Below are 15416 nucleotides of genomic sequence, written 5' to 3' on the forward strand. Positions count from 1 at the left end.
GAGATAAACAGAGAAGTCTTCTATCCCTCTGATTCACTCCCTGAGTGACTGTGTTCAAGGTTGTGTTCAGGGCTGTGCTTGGCCGAAATCAGGAGCCAGAAGTTTAATTTGTGTCTCCCATGTGGACAACAGGGACCCAAGCACTCAGGCCAGCCTGCTTTTCTAAGATCATTAGCAGGGAGCTGGATTAGAAGGGGATCATCCAGGCCCCTAACCAACACACAATCAGGATGCTGGTGTCCCAGGTGGCAGCTTTAACCTCTGTCACAATGCTGGCCCCTTGACTACACTTCCTACAAGGTATATATGCAGAAATGTCATAATACTTTGAGTTCCAGGTATGTGATTCTGGCACTGGGCTCTCAGAAGGCTAACTGGATGATGCATGCAGTTCCATACAGTACCTAGCTCGTTACCTGAATTTTTTGGTGCTAAGCTCATGAGTATGGGCCCTGAGTAAGAGTCAGGGGCAATCCGCTCTTATGTTTTGTTCTTGTTCCGTTGTCTGCTACTTCCTACCCATAGGACTTTAACAACAACAGACTACTCCCGGTTCAGAGAAGAGGGAGACCTCGTTTATGGGCCTGGGGGACGTAATGGAAGAATTCTCTTATGGTTTATTTTAGGTAAAGAGAATATCATATATCACATGTCATTTCATTTCTCTGCTCTTCTAGATACACACGTGAAACACAAGTTGGGGCTTGAATGGTGACCAGAGGTAAAAATAATTCGAAGAAACTCTTTATAGCCATTCAGCTATGATTTAAGAGAGAGGACCCTAGATAAAGAAACTCCATGCAGAGATGTGGAGAATGAAATCCCCAAATTAACCAAGAAGTCCAAAGGTTGTGAGGGAGAATGCAGATGTTAATCAGCAATCTCACATGCCATTGCTGTGCCCTGCTGAGTGGAAAAAAACCTAGGGCAAGCCCTTGCAAGCCAACCGCCTCCTAGGTGAGCACATTGTGGAATCCTTTGAGGAGGTCGCCTTGTCTCTGCAGATCTCTCTGGAATCCATGGCCTGAACTGGCCCTGGGAGAAGCAGAGCTGGGGTGGAGAGGGTGGGCTGGTACAAGGCTGACATTGCCTTTGCTGCCACCTCATTCAAGAGGGGCTCAGGGCCTTGTGTTTAAACCAAGCGTGATTTCTTCTCCAATAGAATGCACTCCCTCTTCTGGGGGGAAGATGAATTTAAGACACCCTTCTTGGCATCTTTTTGCAAGCTATAGGGAAGTGTCTCCTAAGTTTTGCTTCCCCAGGTTTTATGTGTGTTTCAATCTCCTGGATTAAAAAAAGTCAGAGGTGTAGGAAATCCAACAGCCCAACAGACAACTTCCACTGAAAAACAGTTTATATTCCAATTTCTTTCTTTCTCTCTTTCTTCCTCTCTTTTTCTTCCTCTCTTTTTCTCTCTCTCTCTCTCTTTCTTTCTCTATCTGTATCTCCATCTCTATCTCTCCTCTTGCTCTAAGATTTACCTATTTATTTGAGCAGTGGGGTGGCAAAAGGGATGGCAAGAGAGAGATCTTCCATCTTCTGGCTCACTCCTCAGTTAACTGCAACTGCTAGGGCTGGACTGGGCTGAAGCCAAGAACACCATTTAGGCCTCTCAGGTGGGTGCAGGAGTCCAAGCATTGGAGCATCTTCTACTGCCTTTCAAGGTGCAATAGCAGGGAGCTGGGGTGGAAGCAGTCCATCGGGGACTCATTACAGCACTCTGATGTGGGATGTGGGCATTGCAAGCAATAGTCTGACATGCTGTGCCACAGCACCAGCGCCTCCTTGCAGTTTCTTAGAGGAAGGGGCACACCAAGCTATGCGAGAGGCCAGAGGAGTTACATAGGGATGCACTGGGGTCAGTCGCTGGTCAGGTGGGAGATGGGGACAGAGCTGTGATTTCTGCTGAACAGGACTGGGGAGGCAGGGCAAGACCTAGGATTGGCTTATTTGAATAATCTGAGCAGGCTCTGGGGCTAAGCACTAACCCTGTGGTCTGGTACCTGGACATAGGGTGATTAGTGCAGATAGAGAGTGGAGTGTGGGAGCATGATGGGGAGGCCATTGGTGTGTGGGCTCTGGGTTTGTGATTTGTATTGGAGAAACACTCTCTTGGATGTATAGTTTCCTATCTCTTGAGATTGGGCAGCTCTGACTGGGGTGGTGCCTCCAGAGTCAGCAAGAACATTCCCTTTTTCCCCACTGAAGTGTCAGACTACAGAAAACAAAAGACAGGGTTAATAGGCCATCTCTGGGCCTCTGCCCACTGTCTGAAGTGAGGCCTGTTAAAGTGCATTTCTGGCCAGCTCACCTGCTACCCGGAGGCCCAGACTTTTAAGCAGCACTGCTGTCAGAACAGAGAGGAACATCGCTGATGTCCCAGAGCATGCACCTGTGCATGGAAGAAGTTGCTTCCCAGTGGTTCCCACCTTCAGCAGACAGCAGGGGAAGCAGCTGCCCCGGACTCTGACCACATCTGTCTTCAAATGCAGAAAAATCAAAGGCGAGTGAAACATGCAGAGAAGCTTCAGCTGAACTCAGAAGCACTGATCCTGTCCCGAAACCCCTACAAGGCTAGAGAAATAAAAGTGAAGCCATTTAAGAGAACTCATTTACTTAGAGGTCTAGGCTAGGTGTCTTGGGGGTTTTCGTTTTTATTCTCTTCGAGTATAGCACAGACCACAATGTGCAATGTAGTGAATTTTGCAAACACAGGGCATGCCACACTGCCCAATTAAGAACAGAATCTCCACCGGCACAGCAGAAAGTCCCCTCATTCTCTCTTCCAGGTGCTAGGTCCCCAACAATGCTGATTCCTGATCACCCTAGACTAGTGTCAAACTGGGCTCAAACTTCATGTGGACTGTATGTTTTGTCTTATACGTCTCTCTTCACTCTTTCTGCGATGTTTACAGAACAGTGGTTGATTATGACGGTTCTGTGATACTCCTCTGTGTGGATAACTCAGCTTACATCTCCTACTGGTGCTAGGTTGCTTGGGTTATTTTCACTTGATGCACCAATCTGGCCATTCATGTGCTTGTGCTGCACATACTGGTGCTTTTATACCTACGTGGAGCACTTGTGGGTCATGAGAATTTTTATGTATCCAGAAATTTCCAAAGTGGTTGCAGTTGGCTTTTTCTTTTTAAGATTCGTTTATTTATTTGAAACACAGAGTCACAGAAAGACAAGAAGGAACACAGCGAAAGAGAGAGAGAGATCCTCCATCCACTGGCTCAGTACCTACATGGCCACAATAATCACGGCTGGGCCAGGCCAAAGACGGGAACCAACAGCTTCCTTGGGATCTCCCATGTGAGTGCAGGGGCGCCATCACTCAGACCACTGCATTTCGCAGGTGCACTATCAGGGAGCTGAACCAGAAGTGGGCAGCCAGGCTGCCCACTGGCACTGATACCAGAGTTGTAGGTGGAGTCCCATGATACTGCACCATGACACGAGTCCCAAGAGCTGACTTTTGAATTCTAGTCATCCTGGTGGGTTACAGTCATTATCACATCATGATTTAAATGTGAGCAGGTAAGGAATACAAGCAAGAACTAACATAGGGATCGGAGATAGGGAAGTGGAAGCTAGGATGAAACATTTCTGCCACTGAGAAAGGGAACTGGATATAGTACTGCAATGAGAAGTTACTGGGCAAAAGTACTCTCCTTCAAGCACAGGCAGGGATAATACAGAATCTGAAACAGGCTACACACTACAGCACAGACTCAAACACTTACTGTGTCTTTGGCCTGTATTCAACGATAGGTATTCATCAGTTTGGCCAATGAAGGGCTGGGGAATACTTCATTAGGACCTGACATTGGATCCCAGTCCTGATAAATGAATATTGGCTCATTAGGAAAGTAATGAAGAGAGAAGCATGAGCCACGGTTTGAAGAGTGGAAGACAGCAATGTGATGGGAGAAGGCCCAGCAGTTGCATGCAGGCACACGGAAGCGGGAGCAGAGCAGGCTAAAATGGCATTTCCAGAGCGGATTGTGAATGGCCTTGGAGCATGAGCCATGGTCACTGAGCAGGCATGGGAGGCCCCCAAGAGTGGGCTGCTATCCCCTCTTGGAAGGATATTACCTCAGCCGGCATATTGTGGTATCAGATGGCCAGCAGAAGAAATAAAAGGAGACCGACAGATGTGACTTGCCATAAAATATGACTCGGCTCTCTCTCACAGGGCAAGCATCTTCATTGCTGGAGGACTGGAAAAGTACTTAAGGTGATGATTTTGTTCTGCTAGGGTGGGCCCAGCCTGAAGGTAATTTTTCAAAAGCAGCTGCTCTAAGTGTTAGTTAAATGGCGCCAAGGGATTCGCTGGACACAGGTGTCGCGCCCAATCTGATTCATCTATCAATAAAGCCCGACTGCAAGGGCTGGTCGAGCAGCAGCACAGCACCTCGGAGACGGGAATTCCAGGAACAGATGCATTTCACTGCTGCTTCCGTCTGGACCGGGGCTGCAGCCACTTTTAAGATGCTCTCAAGTTCTTGGCTTCAACTCTGCTGCTTTATCACTCAGCTAGGGTGCCCGGCTGGCAAATGCAAATGCCCATGTCACATTACCAGAGGTTTCAAATGTTTGTGGAAAGCGGAATGAGAAGAGAAGCTAATTTCAGGACAAAGACATAGTAGATCCGTGCGTCTGAAGGGGTCTTCAGAAAGTAAGTGCAGAATGCACTTTAGGAAGAAGCTGTGCAGGGATTCCAATGTATTTTACATCAAAATAAACATTTCTTCCTTGAGTTTTCCATGAAGACCCCTTTCTGTCATTTTATTCTCACTGTTTTGAATATGTTCCTACATAATATGCTTTTTGGGTGACTTTTCAAACTAAGAGAATATTAGATGACAGTTGGAATAGCTAATTAGTGCAATTTGTACCATATTTTAAAAGGTACAATGGAGTGAGGAGTGAGAAGCGGGTTTTCAACCCATCCTACTCCCCTGGCCAAGTTTTTCTTTTGAGGGTTAGAAAAAGCTACTTCTCCTTTCTCATATATCATTTCAAAGATGCTCTATGTATTACAAGAATTGTAATTCTATTTCCTTTCCTTTTTAAAAGCATTCGTGGTAACACATTTTCAAGCTCATTCCCTGCCTTGTACAAGTTGAATACTCCTACTTTGAAAATCTTAAATTTCCAGAATCTGTGTACCCACGTGATGCCAAGTGCAAAATCCTACATTTGACCATGGGCGAGAGTCTCAATCTAAACGCTTTAGGAAAGTATTCGGAGCCTATGTATACAGGTGCATATGAAGCAAGAATGTGTTTTGTGTTCAAACTTCTGTCTCCTCCCTCAAAGAACTCATCATGTATGTAGATATTCAGAAATCCAACATAAGTCCCCAATAGGAGGCACTCTGGTCCCAAACCTTTTGGATAAAGGATACGTGGTCCATAGATATCTTGGACATAATTCCTTATCAATACCTTCGTTTTTAACACATGCTTCCTTTGGTTTCTTTCACTCAGACCCGCATTGTTTTGAGATGCATCCAAGGGGTAGTGTGATTCAATAGCCTGTTTCTTTTCTACTGCAGAGTAATACTCCCTCAAACAGAGACAAGCCGGTTTTGTTTATCCTTTATTGGACATTCGGACTATTTCCAGTTTGGGCTACTACACAGTACCTTGAGTCATTCATACGCTAGGATTTTGCCTGACTACACACTTTGATTTCCTTCTGGCAAAAGCCTGGAAGTGGAATGAAGGGATCACATTGTAGGTACACGTTGACCTTTTTAAAGAAACTGCCAGGAGTGGTTATTCACTCACCTCCCTCACTCAAGTGCCTTGATTCAATTCCTGGCTCTAACTCCTTGACCCATTTTCTCCTCACAATGGTCCTGGCAGACAGCTGTAATGGCTTGAGTAATTATGTTCCTGGCTCCTGGCCCCAGTCTCAGCCCAGTTTCAGTCACTGCTGGCATTTGGGGGAGTGGACCAGTGGACAGTAGCTCTCTTTCACCTCTCTTCTGTCTCTCACGTGAAGGTAAAATGATAAGAGAAGCTGCCAAATTACTATGGTGATGGTTCTACTTTATTGCCATGTCATTAATGCTTAATTTTCTCCATATTATCAGTGATTGATACGGTGAGTAATATAAAAATTTAGCCATTGTAAATGGATACACAGCGCTATTTCATTGTATGTAACTTGAATTTCTCTAATGACTACTGATGTTGGCCATCTTTTAGTGGTTTTATTTCTATTGGGAAATGTCTGCGAAAATCTTATTATGTTAATTGTAAAAACTGGTTCTTCTTATTGAATTTTGAGGTATTAGTATATCTGAGTACAAGTTTGTTCTCAGATTCATGACTTGCAAATATTTTCAAGTCATGGGACCATTTCATCTCTTAACAGTATCTTTGGAGCAGCAGAAGTTTTTAATTCTGATGAAATCTAATTTATGAGTTTCTTTTATGTATCATGTTGTTGGTATTGTATGGAAGAAATCTGTCTCTAGTTCAAGATCACAAAAGTTTTCTCCCATATTTTCTTCAGATGTTTGTTGTTTTGGATTTGGTTCTCTGGATTAGGTTGAGATAGTTTTGGCGTAAGGTGTGTTTTAAAGGTGATTTAATTTTTTTCTGCTGAACTTTCTCCAATGAAATTCTTTTGCAACTTTGTCAAAAAACTCCATTGTCCATTTACTTCTGGGCCCATTTCTGTGCTTTCTATTGGCCAAATTCAACTATTTGTTTATACAAATCACACATTGCCTTTGTGGGACTGCAACTTTCCAACAATGTTTGAAATCAGGTCATGTAACTCCTCCACATTTGTTCCTATTTTGCAAAATGGCTTTGCCTGTTCCAGTTTTGTCCCATTTTCATATGAATTTTAGAAATCTTTTCTACAAAAATACCTTTCAGAATTGCTATTTCTTTGAATCTGTTGATCATTGTGGGTAGATTTTACAACTTTGCAATATTTTTTTAACTCATGAGTGAATATGTACATGTCACCATTCATTTGTATCCTTACACGTCCCTGAAATAAGTGGGATGGTTTTTCATATTTTTGTCAGATTTATCCTCAGCCAGTTCCTATTGTTGAGGCTATTACAAGTTATATTTTCGGTTATGATTTCCATTTCTGTGTGTCTATCAGAAGTATGTAGAAATACAGCACATTCTTTACCTTGTATTCCTGTATTCTTGTATTCCTGTATCTGGTAGGGTGTGTGTGTGTGTGTGAGAGAGAGAGAGAGAGAGATCCTACCCAATTATTTACACTGACAGTCATATCTTCAATAAATACAGACACCTTTCTATTTCTCCCTGGATTGAAATGCTTGCTTTTTTTGTACTTGACCTTTTTACTGACCAGAAATGGTGAGTGTTGATATCTGTGTACTGTTCAAGGGGATAATCAACCCAGTTTTTTTTTTTTACCAGCTATTTCTACTTTGCTCAGAGTTTTTCTTTATATTTTTAAATTTTTTTTTTTAAGATCAGCAGTTGATTTTTGCCATATACTTTTCAATGTTTATTTGGGGTTCTTTTTGTTTGATTTTTTAAAATGTAAGCAAGAAGACAAACGAGGAAAAAAAATCAACCTAGAATTCTACATGCAGCAAAAAAAAAAGTCTTTGAAAAATGGTGGTGACATTGAAGTATTTTCAGGCACCCCGGTGCTGGGATAGCACGTTGCCTGCAGTTCTGCACAATAGAAAAAAAAAATGAAAGGAAGTCCTTCAGATGGGAAGAAAATGATACCAGAGGGAAATACAGATCTATACAAGTGAAGAAAGAGTACAGGAAATGATGGTAAGGAGAGTAGGCAAGGTGTTTTCTTACTTTTAAAAATCTATGTCCGAGATGCTTAAACAAAAGCAGTAACCTGGAATCGTGAGGCTCAGGGAATACGTATAGCTCCAGTGGATGAGGATGCTAGCACAGGACTTGAGAGGGAGAAATGGGTGCAATTACACCTGCACTCTGGTGCAGTGCAGCTCCACTTCACAGCTGCTCCATGCCACGTGCAAAGGGTGTGATGTAGGTCTGAAAGTTAGGTGGATAACCTAACCAACATTGTTAGTATGGATTCACAAGCAGATACTCAAGTAATCAAAGATATGACAGGGCTATGAGCCTGTCTATAGGGAAAGAAAATAGGGACAAACACAAAGCAAACGGCAAGAGAACTTCAGATCTGACAGTCTCTGTAATGAATTCAAAGCAAATGGTCCCATGTGAGTACCTGCCACTTTTTAATGCATTCAGATGGTTCTTTCCGCAGCTTCAGGTGGCTTGCTCCCATGCATACTGTCTTCCATGCTAGCCCAAATACTGTAAGAGAGTTCCCTATAGCTCCCTGAAGCTCTGTGTGTCACTCTCTAACTCATTGTGTCCTGGTGACTCTGACGGCCTGGGGTTCTCTGACTGCCCAGCTCTGTCTCTTCAGATCCCCCTGAGATCCTTCCTTCTGAGCTGAAGCCTGGAAACTTTATCAAGGCAGCGAGGCAAGATGACCACTGGGCCTGTCTTCCAAGGATTCTTGGTCATTGGTGCTTGGAACCCAGTGCCTTACTGATTGCAGATTACTCCCCCTTTGTCAAAAGGAAAAAGCACATGTGTTGCTTTTTTTAAAAAAAAAAAAATATTATTGCTGAGAATGTTCTGTGGCACAAGTGAACAAATCATTTGTGTACTTAGCTGCTAGAGGTCTACATTTCCAGTTTTTGCAAATTACAAATAACGTTTCTATACATCTTTGCATACAGCATCATGTGGAAACCAATTTAAAAGCATGATTTGTTCACTTATTTGAAATATAAAATGATAGAAAAAAGAAATATCTACCTACCTATGTATCTACTATCTATCTATCTATCTATCTATCTAGAGAGCTCTCTTTCATCTGTTGGTTTGCTTCCCAGAAGTGTACCTCAGTCAGTCTAGATCAGACTGAAGCCAAGAGCCAGCAACTCCTGGGTGTTTCACGTGGGTGCCAAGGACCCAGGTGCGGCATTGTAACCTGCTGTGCTCCCAGGCACACTCAAAGGAAGTTGGATCAGAAGTGATGCAGCCAGGACACAAATCAGCACCGTGCTATGGGAAGCTGTCATCATAAGCATCCCATAACAGAGCCAGCTGCTTCACAACAGAGGCCCCAAGTGTCAGTTTTTGATGCAGTTGGAGAAAAACCTAGGAAGGATTAAGGCTTGATTATTGGAGAGCGGGTCATTTAATGTTGTAAGAAATTGACGAACTGTTTCCCAGAGTGCTGTGCTCTTGACTTCCTTACCCGGAATCTCTGAGGTCCCCATTGGCTCAGCATCCGTGGCAGCAGAGTTGTTTGTTTATTCATTTATTTGTTTTCAGTCATTCTGAGAGATGGATAGCAGTATCAATTTCCACTTCCCGAAAGACTAACGATGTTGAACGTCTTTCAGTGTGCTTATTTGTCATCTGTGTGTCTTCTCTGATGAAATGTCTATTTATAACTTACACTCATTTTAAAAAAAATGAGTTATCTGTTTTATTATTATTTTCAAAAATCATTTGCAAGGGAAAGAGAGAAAGAGTGCTTGCCTCCCTTGCTTCATTCATCAAATGCCTGAAAAGGTTTAGGCCAGTCTTGCAAGACGAGACCCCAGTTCAGGTCCTAGTGGAAGACTCCACGGTCCACTGGACTCTGTGGGAGGGACTCCAGTGCTTGAGCCATCACTGGGTATTCTCCTGGGTATGCATGAAGGAGCCGGAGTGAGGAGTGGAGCCAGCACTCCAACCCAGGCACTCGGATACAGGATGCAGGCATCTCCCAAAGGCTTCTTAATCATCCAGCCAAATGCCACCCTTGTTCTCTTACTCTTGCCTTTTGAGTATACTTGAGATACTTCAGAAAGTTCATGGAGGAGCCAGTGCTGTGGAATAGCGAATGAAACTGCTACTTGTAGGGTTGGCATCCCATAGGGAGACCGGTTTGAGTTCTGGCTGCTCTACTTCCACTCCAGCTCCCTGCTAATGTACCTGCGAAAGCAGTGGAAGATGGTCCAAGTTTCTGGAACCCTGAATCTATGTGGGAGACCTGGAAGAAGCATCTGGCTTTGGACCTGCCCAGTTCTGGCCTTTGTAGCCACCTGGGGAATGAACCAGAGGATGGAAGACCTCTCTGTCTCTTCCTCTCTCTCTCTCTCTCTCTCTCTCTCTCTGTAATTCTGCCTTTTAAATACCTAAATAAATCTTTAAAATGAAAAGATTAATATAAAAACGTTCATGAAAAATGGAATTAAAAGATAAATTTATTTTGGTATAAGCAATTCTGTCTGAGTGTCTGTTGGGAACTGTCCTCAAGAGCCAGTGTTTTGCCTTGCTTGGTTTGTATACCTTGGTAATAACATGCTAGCACCCTTTGTTCAGTCATATTCTTGTATTTTCGCACCATTGATATGACTGATGTTGCTTTAGGAATATCAGAAAAAGCATATGCACGCATTAAGGGAGAGAGGATTCAGAAAAGAGACTTTGCATTTTGTCAAGTTGAATTTCCAAACACAGTTTATTTTAGAAGTCCCACCCAAGAAAAATGTGTTACTTTGTAGACACGCAGGGGACAGTGAACTACTTCAGACACAGCATTTCAAATATTAGGGAATATTGGACTTTTGCTCACCAGCTAACTGAAGTAATCATTATGTAAGTTGAGCTGTAGCTGCAGCCAGGGGCCAGGGACCCCATCCAGGTCTGCTGGATGGGTATCAAGCTAACACTTGAGCTACTACTGTCTGTAGTAGTCGTACCCCCACTAGGGTGCATATTATCAAGAAACTAGAATCAGTATTATAATTGGGTCTTGAAACCAAGTACTCTGATCAGGAATGCAAATTTGTCATGCAGCATCTTAACCAGTGTGCCAAGCGTCTGAGTTCCTCCCCAATATTTTTTGTCCCACCATTTTTATTATGAAAATTTTCCATGGTACACAGTGTTGCTAGAATTCTACAGCTCACAGCCGCATATCTATGACTTAGATTCTACTATTGGCATTTTACCCTTTTTTATTAAATATCCATTCATCCACTGCATAACACCAACCCATCTATCTTACTTTCTGATGCCTTCCAAAGGCAGTTCTTGATAAAAAAAATTGAAATATTCTATCAAGAAAATATTTTTGATTGTGTATATAAATATTATTTGTGTATACATACATTAAATGTGTGTCAAACTTGACCCATAAAAAATAAAATTGGTGAGTTCTGCTAGGGTTTCCAAATCTGGGTTATTCTCTACACACACACACCGCTCCGGATTTCTGGGTCCTACCTCCGGATATGATGGAAGTGGATCTGGGGTTGAGTACTATTATCTGAGTTACCCACGTACCCCTCCTGCTCCATGTGTGTATGAATGGTCAGCGAAGGCTTTGGCTCAGAGCAAGTTGGAAAGAGTTCATCAGGAAGAGCAGATGTGGAGGAGGACTGAGGCCTCATTGCAGTGTCAGCAGCCTGAGCAGGCTGAGAGGACCATGTTCTAGAAGCTGAGTTTGCTGAAGGCGGGATATGTTCAGATGGGGCTGCGGTTAGGTGAGCACTCCCGCACAGCCCCCACCAAAGCCAGTTGTCTGAAATGCACATTGGAAAGAAATTTCAGCAAGAAAATGCTCAGATTTTCACAGAGTGATTTTGGTTTGAAAATTCTGGATGGGAGTCAGGTGTCTGCGTGCTTAACAACAAATCCCAGCGCTCTGGCTGTGTGCTTTTCCGTAACCTGGATGTAGGACCCACTCCACAAACAAAGACAATGATGATGGGTCAAAATGCCAGCTGAAAAAAAGTTGAGTCAGAACCAAATGGTGACACACACAGAGAGAGGGTGTGTGTGTGTGTCTGTGTGTGTGTAGGTGGTGAAGCGGAGAGAAGGTTTCCCCGCTTGGGTCTAAGCCATGTACACTGCTAGGATTCCCATGTAACTTGGTAGTGCAGGTCCATGCTGATTGGCACGGCACCATGGTAGGTGGTGAGCGTGGCTCTACAGCCTCGTGCAGCACAAGACAGCAGCAGCAGCGTGCTCTGAGACTCGCATCCTGATCGGTTAGTAAGTCAGGCCAAAATGAAGGGTTGGGGACATAGTGCAGAGGGCAGGGACCCAACTGCTTGAGTCATCCTGTGGACGGGAATTAGCATGGAGCTAGAGTCGGGAGCCAGAGTTGAGAAGCAAACCTGGACACTCTGAGAAGAGGCGTGGGCATCAGTAACCTCTACGCCCAATGCCTGCCCCTAGGTATTAATGGATTTAAATACCAATTACTTGTTCTGAGAAGCTAGGAGATTATAACAAAGGCAGTAAGAAGTCAAGACCCGAGGAAATTAATGAGGCATTTTACTATGGGAGGGAAGAGCAAATGCTCCATAAAGTCATGTTTGTCCTAATAGATGCCGCTTGGTGCATCTTCCTCTAATTAAAAGTTACTTTGCTAATTTAAACTTGAGAAGAACCTTGTTCAGGCTTCAGGTGCGAAGGCCCTCCTGGAACCTGTGACGCTCTGTGCTGCTGACTTTGCTCTTGTTCTGACTCCATGGCTGTTATTATTATTATTTTTTAAGATTTCTTAAAATTTTTATTGGAAAGTCAGATATACAGAGAGGAGGAGAGACAGAATGAAAGACCTTCCCTCTGCTGGTTCACTTCCTAAATGGCCACAATGGCCAGAGCTGCGCCGATCGGAAGCCAGGAGCTTCTTCCAGGTCTCCACACAGGTGCCTTTGGGCTGTCCTTGACTGCTTTCCCAGGCCACAAGCAGGGAGCTGGATGGGAAGCGGAGCTGCTGGGATTAGAACCAGCGCCCTTATGGGATCCAGGTGCATGCAAGGCAAGGACTTTAGTCACTAGGCTACTGGGCCCTTATGGCTGTTTTTTAAGAAAAGAAATTTTGTCGGGCCCGGTGCAATAGTGCAGTGGCTGAATCCTTACCTTCCAAGCACCATTTTGTGATTCCATATGCGCACCAGTTTGTGTCCTGGCTGCTCCACTTCCCTTTCAGCCTTGGGACCCTGAACCCGCATGGTAGGCCGGGAAGAAGCTCCTGGCTTCAGATCGGCTCAGCTCCAGCTGTTGTGGCCACTTGGGGAGTGAACCAGCAGATGGAAGATCTTTCTCTCTGTCTCTCCTTCTCGCTAATGGATCTGATCTGGTTTTCTAGTAAAACAAGTATTTCAAAAAAGAAATTTGTCGTTTTAAAATTAATTTATTAATTTTAGATAGAATGAGAGAGAAAGAGGAAGAAAGAATGAGATCTTCCATCCACTGATTCATTTTCAAATGCTTGTAATAGCCAGGAATGGGTCAGGCCAGAACTGGGAGCTAAGTCCAGATGTAAGCAAGAATAAAGAATATCACGCGGGCATCTGAGACCCAACTGCTCAAACCAGCACCTGCCTGTGCCTCCCAGGGTATACCGGGGCAGAGGCAGGACTCAAAGCCAGGCATTTCCACATGTGCCACAGGTGTTTCTAGCAGCATCATAGCACCAAATATCTGCTCCTGATGTGTGGCTTGATAGATTTCTATTCAGTAGCCTCTCCTCACCCCTTCAGCCTCAACACCGGACAAAACTCAGGGGACCTTAAACATTCACAGAAAAACGGGATGAAAAGATACGTTTATTTGAGTGCCCCCCCCAAATTCAAAGCCATGCACAATTGTATTGTAATACACATTTTTTATGATCTGTAAAAAGTAACCTGTAGACAGACTGACAGAGAAGAGGGAGAGAGAATCTTCCATTTCTCTGGTTCATTTCTCCATGTGGCCACATGATTGGAGTTTGCCCACACTTGAAGCCCAAAGCCAGGAACTCCATCTGGGTCTTCCACTGGATGACCGGGACTTATATAATTGGGTCATCTTCTGCTGCTTTCCCAGGTGCCTTAGCAGGTAATTAGATGGCCAAAGCAGAGCAGTGGGCTGTTAAACTGGGGCTCTTGACATAGGAAGCTGGCGTTGCAAGTGACCGCTTAACCTGCCTGGCTCCCCATGAACTTTCTGAAATTTCCTCCTGTTTCTTTATTCTTGCTTACACAGAGAAGTGAGTTACTGGAAGTAAGGTTTCAGGGTTGAATGGGGATTGCATGTCCTTCTCAGTCACCTGGGGGGTCCCAGGCTTAAAAACCCTCCAGGTAGCTGGGGTCCCCCAGTGTGGGGGAGGACAGAGTACACAGGAGACAGCCTTCACCCTGGGCTCTGACATGAACGGAACAGCATTTGGGAAGGGTCTGGGAGGTGGTTTGACTTTCTCAGAGGGACTCTAAGCATTGATTCTGGAATCCCGAAGACAGCGTGAACATTGCAATCCTGGTCACTAACATTTTTGCGTCTGGAACGCAGTGAAAACACAACTCGGTAGAGGACCGTTCCTACTGGATCCGGTCGCTGTGCTTAGGGCACTCACACGTGGCGGAGGTTCCTCCCTGGGCGCTTGTTGGAGTCCAGCAGGTGCTGCTTATGATAAAGGAGGTGGGAGTGAGGGGAGAGGAGAGGGACCCTCTACAGAATGGACTTGGGGGCTTGAATGAAAGCTTAATGGAGGGAGAGTTCTTGCAACCTCAGGATGTAAATAATTTACTTTACTCCTTCATTCAGCCGGGGTGAGGGCAGGGAAGATTAATGGGCAGTTTAAAAGAAAAGTCCAGTTAAAACCTGTGCCGCCCCGATGACGTGGAAGCGGGAGCCGGGTTCATCTAAACAAAAGGGGCGGCGCACCCATTTGGGCAGCGCTGCCGGACCACACAGTGGCTGAGAACGGCCCGTCAGCCAGCGCCCCGCTCTTTAGAACCCATTTGTTTCCATTGCCAGTGAAAAGGCTTTGGGGTGGGGTGGGGTGGGGGATGCTGTCATGGGGAGGGGTGTTAAGTCGCCCAGATATTTGTTATAAACTTTCAGAAAGGAATGGGTTTGAAGCGAGCCTGAAGTGTTTCACCGACAAATATTTAACGTCGCCTCTGAGATTTATGGCATGTCTGTTTCCCTCCTTTTGAAAGCTTTTTAGTGTAGTGGCAAAGGTTAGCAGGGGGCTCGCCCGGCACAAAGGAGAAGCTCTCCGCCGTGGTTTTGTCATCTTCACACCAGCTGCAGCATCGTGTGCCCAGGCTGATGTCCTCATTGGGGGATTGGAGGCACAGGCACGTGGTCGTGGCATCGGAGCTGCTGCTGACTACGGTGAGGCCAGCTGCCAGTGACTACACCGCTACGTGCTGGCCTGGAGGTGGCAGAGATGGGGTGGGGGACAGGGTGGGGAGAGAGGCCTTTACTACGGTGATGTGAAGACTAGGCTGAAATGCTCATGGATCCTTTCCCAGTTCAGGACTTGGAAGAACTTTCTGGATCCATGCAGGTTATTTGTTTCTTTGTTTATTAGATTTATTTTAACTTTGAAAGTCA

This window comes from Ochotona princeps, chromosome 17 (genome assembly GCF_030435755.1).
Source record: "Ochotona princeps isolate mOchPri1 chromosome 17, mOchPri1.hap1, whole genome shotgun sequence".
Classification (NCBI taxonomy): domain Eukaryota; kingdom Metazoa; phylum Chordata; class Mammalia; order Lagomorpha; family Ochotonidae; genus Ochotona; species Ochotona princeps.